Here is an 8,753-nt window from a genome sequence, read left to right as displayed (position 1 = left end):
GTGATCACATCACTCCTGTCCTTCAGAACCTCCTCTGGCTCCTTGCTTCCCAACGCATCCAGTTTAAAATCCTCCTCCTCCATAACCAGGCTTCTTCCTTCCTCATAGACCTGCTCCACCGCCACAACCCTCTGAAGTCAAACTGCTAGCAGGTGGATGAGCTGGAGTGGAAATTAACCTTTTAACCCAGTCAGGAATTAAGTCACTAAGCCAGGGCTTTTCTGACACCCTAACACGAGCAAATGACAAAATAGCCTCGTCCTGGTAATCACTGCCAGCTTCTTTCAACATGGTTTTAAGCTCAATTAGGTCACAAATTACCTCCTAAAGTTCATCAGTCATGGTGGATGCAGGATCCATATTCCAGGTAGCTTGGAGCAGCAAACGCAGGGGCGGATCTACTGGGGTGGCATAGGGTGGCAACTGCCACCGTAAAAGAGAGCCTTGCCACCCCTGCTGCCACCCCAGTTGACAGCAACGAATTACAGTAAAAGTTATGGCCAATTTGACAATTTACGAGTGTGCGTCTCCATCAGGGTTAGCGTTAGGGGTTAGGGTTAGGGTTAAGAGGGAGGAGACTGAGAGAAACGGGGGAAAAAACTTGAGTTTCTCTCAGTCTCCTCCCTCATTTCCTCATTCATTCAGTCTGTATCAGGTGCATTTTAATGCAGTTTTATCTGCATGAATAAAAAAACGTATTGGTTCATATTAGGCAGATTATAAAACGTTTTTTTCTCAAACGTCATGTCCTTTTGTCGACGATCCCATTGATGAAAAAGCTGTATTAATTCACAGAGAGTTTACGTCGGTATTGAGTCCCGACTATAGATGTAGCCTATTTTCATTTCCACATAACCGATTTGAGAGGTATTTTTTATCACAGTCCATTAGATATGTAGATACATTATCTGTCCTCATATCACTAACATCAACCATTGTGGACAGGCTTTAACATCCCAGCAGATTCTTTGTATCGCATCACGTTTTTTGCAAACGGCAGTTTTCTTTATAACAGTGATAGCGGATCATAGCCTTACCCCTACTGCAATAGTAAGCCACTGTATGCAGAGCCATCAGAAAAGTGACTCGCTCTGAAACGTTTTTTAAACGTTTTTGTAGTGTTCCCTGGACAGTAGCCTAGAGCCACTAAAAAGAAATACATCATTATACATTATAGTTCTGTTAATGATATGGTGCTGCAGCCTTAGAATGGGATTAGTATAGTGTACTTTTTCGCCAGCAGGATTGCACCTAAATGAAATTATAGGTGTAGCCTAATACAATTCCAGTTTTCTCCAGTAATATAAGTTAACTGTGATTAAATATGAAATTAATACACTGTGAATGCATACGCATTGACTCGAGCAGCAATTTTCTCCCACACCAATTCTCTCTCTTTTGCAGCAGCAGCCGCGGTCTTGCTTTTTTAACGAAATGCATGTTCAAACTTGCTGTTTGTGCGCATGAGTATTTCCGCCGACCCGTTTTGTTTGTGGTTGTTACCATGGTGAATCGTAGAATCATGGCTCCATTCATACTGCCTTTTGTGCACGCGCGTAAACATGAGTGAACATACTCCGAGTTGATTGAACCAACTCAAATCAGCTGTTCTGGAACCGAAAACTCAGAGTTTCCCATCTCGGGGTAAATCAACTCAGACATCAGGGTTAGACTCAGAGTTTGTTAAACCTCCTTCCTGGAACGGACCCCTGGACTGTGTGGGAAATGCACCTTTCTGTATTCTGTGTTAAGGACTACATTGCCACTTCTGGTGTGGGGCCCTACCCAAGGTGTCCAACAATGGCGATTATGGGGGGTGGCCTATACTGTCTATGGGCCTGGGGTGGCCGGGGCCACCCCTGAAAGCTCATTGGCCACCCCTGTGGTCACCCCAGATCTGATAGGTAGTTGGTCAAGTTCATCAACACAAGAAAAAAAAGAAATGCTGTCAATCAACTGATTTAGGGCCAGTTTTACATTTTTAACTAACACAGTAATGGTCGTACTGAGGCTGTGAGAGCTGATTTCTGTTCAGCGGGCGTTTGGCCATGCAGGTCAGGTGACCCATGAGAGGAGCACCCTGCACCTGCTGCTGCTGCTGGTCCGTGGAACAGGAGGACGGTCCCAGTTACAAAAGCAACAATACAACAACGATAAAAATGCTGGAATCTGTCGATTGAGAGGTATGGTCATTTAATGTTTAGTTATATCGTAGTTCCCTCTGAATGTGTAGGAAAACTTTATCTAGCACTAAGTAGCAGCTAAAAGTCGAACTACACTGCACTAGCTAGCTTAGCAGCCTGCAAACCAAGTTAGCTAAGCATTGAACGTTAGCATTTTGTTTTTTTTAAATTGTTATACCGCCATGAAATATGAAACGCTGTTTTCTGGACTTAAGACTGAGGGTGTTTGTTTGCAGATGTGTGTGTTCAATAGAGCTAATGTTATATTTTAGGCCAAACAGTGTGTGACAGTCTAGATTTAAGTAGCTAACACAAGAACAAGCTGTGACTTATTTATTTGCTCTATGATTTAAGGGCTGTTTAAAGACTTTTTGTCTTGGAGATAAAGGACTTTTTGATTGTAGCTCATCTTCACAGTTCACATATTTTTAGACGTTTAAATAGGCAGAGGCAGAGCAAATTGCATTTAAATGCAACAAATGCTTCAGATGCAATATGTGTTAATTTTGTTATTAAAGTGATGGTTTGGAGTAATTCACCCTAGGGTCCTTTGCACCATGACCTCGAGCCAAACACCCCCCCAGAAGATTTTTTCACCTGGGTCTAACATTGGGAGAGTTAGCGTAGAGTAGCGTTAGCCGCTGAATAGCTTAGCGCAGGGTCTAATGGACCCACGTTTGTATCTCGTACATGACCCCACTAATAATGCCCAAAATGATACCAAACTTCTACACTAGTGCAAATAGGTTATGTACTCATAAAACAATGGATTGGAAAGTTTGTAAGTACACCAGAAGTTTATAAACACTTGCCTGCTCTCTTCTGCTCTCTGTTGCTGCTGCTGCTGCTGCTACTACCAGCAGTTAGACGAGTGCTTAGGGCCGTCTACAAATTACTACACCGAAAAGAGATACAACAAAAATATTTATTAATTTAATGATTGAATAAGGTAATGTCTCCAAATTTACCTCAGTTATTACTTGTCTTCTGCTAGTTATACTACAGTACTTAGTTAAAAAAAAAAGTTAAATTAAAAAATATTTTTGTTGCATCTCTTTTTGGTGTAGTAATTTGTAGACGTCCCTAAGCACTCGTCTTACTGCCGGCAGCAACAACAGCAGAGAGCAGAAGCCAGCAGGCAAGTCTTCATAAACTTGTGATGTACTTACAAACTTTCCAATCCATCGTTTTATGAGTACATAACCTATATGTACTACTGTAGACGTTTGGTATCATTTCGGGCATTATTAGTGGGGTCATTTACGAGATACAATCCTGGGTCCATTAGTTCCTGCGCTAAGCTATTCAGCTGATAACGCTACTCTACGCTAACTCTCCTAATGTTAGACCCAGCTGAAAAAAGCTTCTGGGGGTGTTTGGCTCAAGGTCATGGTGCAAAGGACCGTAGGGTGAAATTACTCCGAACCATCACTTTAAGGCAGACGGGAATGAGCTGGTGTGGACTGCATCACGGGGAAGAACTGCTGGGAGTTTCTTATTGTGGTAGATGTCCTTAACCATATTCGCAAGTGTTTTGCCTGTGCATAATGCGCTCCTTCCTCCTCCTCCGCTGCACCTTCTATGTCTTGACTGAACAGCATGGTTCCTTTGTCTGCCTCAAGACATCTAGTTTTCCTAAAAAGTCCTGATCTGTCTGAAATAAATGCCACTTGGCAACAGTGGCCAAGTTATTTTCTTAGTATCAAAGCTGACCATGACCCGACCACGCCTGCTGTAGTATGCCACCGTTGGCTCAAAAATCGACAGACATTTCTTAGAAGGAGGGCCGGAGATGCTAACAAGACAGGAGAGTCGAGTCACAACCTCAATGGCAGCCCTCTGCCATGCCAGACACCGGTCTTTCTTGTCCTACCCAAACCACTTCTCTGCCACCATCTGCTGCAGAACTTCCTCTGATAGAACAGAATACATTTGCGTTGCCGGAGGGCAGTATGAGAGGGATTGAATGTGAGGACATTCAAATGTTCTCAAATTGGAGCGCTCTGCACAGTCCATATTTATCTTGCAGATGTCCATCTCACACTGGGTTTTCTGGTTTTGCCCCCAAGTCCTCTTGATGAGAGTCGTTGCCTGGGTTTGTCTAGCTGCCAAGCAGTGGCTGAAAAGGAAGTGCTGGGCCCCTAAACAGTCAAAGCGGGGATCGCCCAAGCAAGTTGTACCTTCTTGAGCTCGAGGAAAAGGTCTATGAGTGCATCTTCATGTTCTTTGACAGTCAGCACAGCTTGCTTGGGCGATCCCCACTTTGACTGTTTAGGGGGCTGGCACTTCCTTTTCAGCCAAACGTACCACACTGGTCCTTTCCACTCGTCCACGAGTGGGTAGCATATGCGACTTTCCAGTCTGGCTCTCTGTTTAGTTACTTTTCCGTTCTTAAGAAACAAGCCTGTACTGCACCTTTGTTGTTTGGGAGAGAGGCTGGATCCACCGTCCAAGGATACTTTGCATCCCAATGTGGAGCTGGTGTGTGAGCATTCCCCTATTTCTTGTGGGTGAGGCCTCCTTTAATGATCTCCAGTTCCCTCTCCTCTGCCAGGGCAATTTCTTTTCCTCCTGGTGGACAGTTTCCACATCGGCATCCTCCACATCTTGGCTCACATGCAGCTCCAATGCTGTCCCAGTGCCACCACCCAAGGAACTCACGGTTACTGGCAGCTGTAAATTTGGTCTGAGCCACATCCTCCTGCTGTAGCTGGGCTTTGTCATTTGTTGGACTTGTGATTTCTTGATTTTTGACAGCTGCTGTCCTCGAGCAACGTGTGTTTTGGACTCATATGCTGCAACCTCCACTTGTTCAAATAAGTCGGGATGTGCTCCACCCACTGTCTTCCCCAATGGACCCTCCCACAAGACGAGGTCTCCGATGATTTTTACCCTCTGGGAAGCGAGTCTTCCCTCTCGGTGGCTAATGAGAAGTTCAACCTCTTCTGGCCTTTCGAATTCTTTAAATTTGACCTCCGGGAAGAATTTTTTCTACTTCTCAGGTTCAATTACTTGATGCACTCTGGCGATTTCATCCAAGCCGTAGCAGACCATTTCATGAGCTCTCTCTGTTCCTTTAGGTGTCTTGACTCTGACTTTGAGGAGATACCTTTGTGTGTTCACCTCCATGGTCATAACACCAACCCCATGCACAACTAAAGTTATCTTCTCATGTCTTAACCTCAGTCTTTCAGCAGCCTTATTCAATTCAATTCAATTTTATTTATAGTATCAAATCATAACAAGAGTTATCTTGAGACACTTTACATATAGAGTAGGTCTAGGCCACACTCTATAATTTACAAAGCCCCAACAATTCCAACAATTCCAGTAATTCCTTCAAGAGCAAGCAGTGCGACAGTGGCGAGGAAAAACTCCCTCTTGGGAAGAAACGTCAGACAGACCCAGGCTCTTGGTAGGCGGTGTCTGACGGGCCGGTTGGGGATATGATGAACAGTGGTGATAATAGTCAAATTAATAATGGAACAGTGACTTCAAATGGTAGTCGTAGTAGTTCATGTCATATCAGGGCACTGCAGGGAGTTACAGGATGTAGTGTGGCCCAGCAGAGCATGGATGGATGTAGCAGGAAGCAGCAGGGTTTAGCAGGAAGCAGCATGACATTGCAGGTCACCGCTGAGCTCAGCAGGGAGTGCAGCAGGACCACGGCAACAGCTGGAACCAGGATCTTGGTGCCAACGCTCTCCAAGGAAATACGCTGGGTGAAAAAACATAAGGACTCCGGCGAGTAAACTCCCCAGAAGCTAGGATTAGTAACAAGCATTTCTGGGACGGGATACACACAAATGGTAATAAAAAGGGAGAGGAGAGAGCAGCTCAGTGTGTAAAAGGAAGTCCCCCAGCAGTCTAAAACTATAACAGCGTAGCTAAGAGAGACAGGTCATTACCTTATGGGTAATGTAGTTTGTATCTGAAGCAAGGTCAATTAAAATCCCAATCTTCTGCCCTGCGTTTGCAGTGACTTGCATCAACATCATGATTACAGGAAGTTCAAAGAGCCCATTTCTCTGCAGTAGCTCAGACTGGCCTGAAGCATTGAGTGTGACTGCGGTTTTGTTGGTGAAAGCCTTTCTGCATCGCTCTGCCATTTCTGGGGAAAGTTCAGACAAAATCTCCTCTGGTTCCTCCGTTAGTTTGCTTTCAACTTTGCTGTCTTTTCCACTCTCTCTCTTCCCCTCTTTTGACTTCTCCTTTTGGGCAGAGGAAAAAATGGTGGTCTAGGGTACCACCTTCCCTTTTACAGTCTTTGTTTCTGCATAGGAAAGTGTGTCTGCAGTATCCATCTCCATCATGGCATCCAAGACATTTTCTGCATGCTCCCAGCTTTCTCAATACAGATTTCTTTTCAGGTAGCTTAAGTCTTTTGAACTTTCTACAGAAAAAGATTTTGTTATTGTCCACCACAGACACCACATACCTCATCAAGCTCTTCTTTCTTTGTGGTTTTTGTTGAGGCAATCTTTCTGTCATACTTCTTGTCTGAACAATCTGATTTCTCCACCTTCTCCACAGTTCTGAGCTGTTCGAGTCTCTCTAGTATTTCTTCTTGACTTTTCAGGAACTTCAAGAACATGACAAAGTGGTTGTCTGATGTGACATTGTTTCTGGGTTCAACCATGAACATCAACCAGTCTCTTTTATTAAAGTCAGGCAAATTGCTTTCAATGGTTTTAATTACCAGTGTGTTATCTATGGCTCCAGAGTTTCCTAACTCTGTGAGATCTGCTAGGGCCTTCTCCACTGACTGTATGAGGTCAATGACCTTTCTTGGCTGGTTCCCCTTCACATGTGGCATCTTCTCCAGCTCTTCAAGGATCTCCACTGTGATGGTTGACTTGTTGCCATATCTGTTCTCCAGGACTCTGAACATGTCATTGGCAGTGGTGTAGATTGAAAGTCTGAGGTCTTTTGAGATTTTGTCATCCACACTCTCTAGGAGTTGAATTTTCTTAACTTCAGTTGATCCGGATGGCTCTCCCTGCTTTTGCAGGCTTTCCCAGTCTTTCCTCGATCTGTGATATTCTCTCTTGCTTCCATTGAAGATAGGTAGAGAGGTTGGCTTGATTCTCACTATTGGTGTAGATGTTGCCGGTTGGGGTAGTAGTTTCACTCCTGTGCATTGCTCATTGATCGTCCGTGCTGTGGCAAATTCCATCTAATTCGTCCTTTGATTGTACAGGGATCCATCTGTCCCATGTTAACGTTGCTGATATGGCCTTTTTTATTCTCTTGTCCAAGAGAGCGAGGTGCACTTCATAGCCCTCCAAATTGGCACTTTCCACAGGTACATCAGCCGCTTTATCATTGGCTTTTTCTGCTTCCAGGATTGCCACAAGAAGTTCACTCCTCCCATACCTTGACCCCAGGCTTGTTTGAACAATGTCTCTTATTTCCGCCAACTTTGTTTCACCTTCATTTACAGATCTATCAATGTCGGCCTCTTGCTGTTCATCAAGACCTGCTTCGTTATCCTCAGTCTTAATGTCAGCCTCCAGTCCAATCCTGTAGTCATCATTGGCATCGAGCATCTTTCTGAAGCAGTCTGAAAGCTTAGTGAATTCTTCCTTTAACTCCACTTGAAGCATGCTGCTTGCTCCTCTTGAAATGAAGTTGGCTTGTCTGGTGAAGCTGCTTTTTGCAGTGGTCCTTTCCTTTTTGAGCTGCTGGACCGACTTCCCCAGGACATCTTCCGCCATCTTGACTTCCTCTGAGTCAACAGCTTATTTCTGGATCTGAAACCGTTTATCCTCAGGGCCAGGCCGCTCCACATGGTTTACAACTGTCAAGTTCTACTCTTGTTCAACCTCCAAAGGACACAGGGACCGGGGGCGTCGGACTGGGGGTAAAACCAAAACTGATTACCAGGGCCCTTGAAAAGTCTGAAATATATTTTATTTTATAATATAATTATAATATAATACTCCTGCTGTTCCCTAGACTGGGTAAACCCAGCCTGATCTGCTGGTGATTTGATTTTGCCCTCCAGCTCAGGCTGGAAACCTGTACATTTATCTATCCTGCTTCCGTTACAAATTTGCAGGAACGAATCACAAACTGGCTTATCCACCTGGCGCGCTATTGGCGGGTTTAACACGATGACGATAGAGAAGTAAAGTCAAGCAGCTTTTTGTTTGCATTCAACATGGCGACAACCGAAGCGCAGCAACCCGTTGATGCCGCTGTCGCTGCTGTTTTAAAAGATTTTGAAGGCACGTTTTCTCTGAAAACGGGACAGAAACTTGCCCTGGAACAATTCCTACAAAAGAAGGATGTGTTTGCCTTACAACCGACCGGCTTCTTTTTTTTTTTTTTTTTTTTTACTACCGACTGGCTTTTGCTCTGCCTCGCTCTGCAAAGTACATCACCTGGATCGTTGGTCTGATTGGTTGAAGGACTATCCAATTGCGTACAGAGTCATTTGAACTATGCCCATTGATCACTTGTGCAGTAGAAAATACAGAGCAGACTCCCCAGACTAAAAGATTGAGCTTGGTCTGGTGATAGCCAGACTAGCTGTTCCCTTCACGCTGTATACACGTCATCATGTCT

This window comes from Perca flavescens, chromosome 2 (genome assembly GCF_004354835.1).
Source record: "Perca flavescens isolate YP-PL-M2 chromosome 2, PFLA_1.0, whole genome shotgun sequence".
Classification (NCBI taxonomy): Eukaryota; Metazoa; Chordata; class Actinopteri; order Perciformes; family Percidae; genus Perca; species Perca flavescens.
Note: the sequence above shows the minus strand (reverse complement) of the source record.